Below are 2276 nucleotides of genomic sequence, written 5' to 3' on the forward strand. Positions count from 1 at the left end.
AACCCTCCCTAACCCTCCCCTCCCCCCAGACTTCCCTATAATGTACTCATAACTGGTAAAGAAAGATAAAAAAAAACACACACACAAAAAAAAACCCTTAATATAACACTTACGTAAAAACTTGAGCCCCTCCCTCCCCTTTATAGTTTTTCTTTTTACCCTCATTACATTAAAATATTTCTATTTTTTTTTAAATTAGGTTTAAGAGTCACCGTTTAATCCCGTTTAAATTACAAAAAGGAGGAGTGTGCACGCTACAAAATAACCTTGATATGGGAACATTAACCAGTTACAGCTTCCATTCTGTGCAGAAAACCTGCTCCAGTATGGCTGGGTAATGCCAGCAGGGAGGCCTCCTATACCCCAGGCATGCTGGGATTCCGAGATTCAATGCAGGGATACCCCGCAGGTAGTGGAGTTAAGATGCAGCAATCAATTCTGGCTTTGGTTTGATTCTGATGGGCGATTTTTCTGAAATCCTTTCTGGGAGAGGCTCTGAGGGAACCTCTGGAAGATCAATCTGCTCCTGAGTGATGGCATCTAATTCAGCTAAAATAGCATCTTCATCCTCTGTAGTGAAGCTTCCAGACAATATCTCATCTATTTGCCTCTGGTACTCTACAGCCTCCTGGGTTTCATCCATGATTCTTTCCACCTCTTCTATTGACATAACTTGATGCATTCTATTTAAACATTCATTGCCAATTTTGAGACCCTCAATCACTTTCATCTCAATCTGTGTGAATTCAATATCGTGGACCATGCGCTCTAAATTGCTAATTTGGTTTTCAGTTTTGTCTAACAATTGCTCTTGATAACGCTTCTTCTTTAGCAGAAGTTTGGCTTTCTCTTTCTTGCCATCTTTTAGTAGTTGACGAGCAACAATCCTCTCTCGGTCCAGCTGTAGAGAAATCTTTTTCTTATATTGCTTTAATTTGTCTCGTTGCTGTTTTAGTTGCAGCACGGCCTTATCTTGCTCGGTAACGCGGGTCTGCCGCTTGCGACCGAACAGATTCCTCATCGCCCCGGCCCCGCCCGCGCGGCCTACATTAAAATATTTCTAATACATTATTTTCAAATAAAAGCTATTTGATACTTTCTAGTTTGATATTTGTTCTGAACATATTCTATCCATCTTTTCCATTCCCATTCATAAGTCTCTTGTGAGCAATCTTTTAAGTATGCTGAAATCTTCGCCATCTCTGCAAAACTGGCCATCTTCAAAGTCCATTCCTCAATAGTGGGCAAAGCTTCATTTTTCCAATATTTACCTATCAACAATCTTGCTGCTGTTATCATATACAATATCAGTTTTGTTTCACCTGATGTAAAACCCTTAACTATACCCAATAAAAACAATTGTGTAGAGAATTGAATTTTCTTCTTCAAAACATTCTGGTGTTGGGGGGATGGTGGGTGGCAGCGATCGGCATCGCTTGGATTGCAGGAGCCACGGCGAACTCCTTCCCCACGAGGTATTGCTCTGCATTTCACCACCTCTTCCAGGCTCGCAGCCACCCACCATCCCCCCAACAGGAAGAACCGCCCGGCAGTGATTCCAAGAAGCCCGAAGCGAACATCCTGGAGCAGCGCGGGCCGGCCCGGAGGCTTAAACCCCGGGAGCCCAGGTGCCGAATCCCGCACAGCAGAAAAGACATGACAGCCGGTGCCCAGTTCCTTCTGCAGCCGTCCGGATCGGCGCCAAGCCAGGAAAGTGCGCTGTGCACTCCCACCCTTCGCCTGCGAGCCCGGGTGCCGATCCGCTTGGGCTGCGGGAGCCACAGCGGTGCTGGCCGGGCTGGGTCTGGTGCGGCGGGCGGAGATGAAGGAGCAGCCTCGGTGGCAGCAGCAGCAACAATTACAACCAGAAAAGCCATGGGGAAAGGAGGAGCAGTGCTAAATTACCTTCCGGGGTGGAGGGGTGTGTGTGGAAGAATAGGTGAAGCTAAAACGGCTTTCTCGTTCATCCCGATGTCAGGAGAAGCGGCTTGAGGGGCGCTCGAGCTTTTAAGATTTTAACCTGGGCTAATCGGGCGGGGGAAAGAAGTGCTCTAGTCTGCAAACGAGGCAGGGTCTTGGGTTTAAAGGGTGGGGGGGCAGAGAAACTTTCAAGGCAGTTTTCTCTCAGCCAGAGGTAGAATCTGAACGGGAGAATATGGGCGTCGCTGTGTGGATTGCATTATTTCGCTCATTTCTGGAAATATCGCTGCGCCCCTTTTCGCCTCCCGGAATTATGTGGCTCCCACCCACTCCACCCCACAACAGATCTGCGCGAG

General features: G+C 47.3%; 1 pseudogene across 1 annotated transcript; it reads right to left on the minus strand.

Moving 5' to 3' along the window:
- Positions 1–200: 200 nt before the first annotated feature.
- Positions 201–1040, minus strand: LOC117660052 (charged multivesicular body protein 6 pseudogene; annotated as a pseudogene). Its single transcript, XR_015733936.1, has one exon. The product of XR_015733936.1 is annotated as a charged multivesicular body protein 6 pseudogene (transcript).
- Positions 1041–2276: the final 1236 nt, after the last annotated feature.

The sequence above is a fragment of the Pantherophis guttatus genome, chromosome 4 (assembly GCF_059756535.1).
Source record: "Pantherophis guttatus breed Tessera chromosome 4, ASM5975653v1, whole genome shotgun sequence".
Classification (NCBI taxonomy): domain Eukaryota; kingdom Metazoa; phylum Chordata; class Lepidosauria; order Squamata; family Colubridae; genus Pantherophis; species Pantherophis guttatus.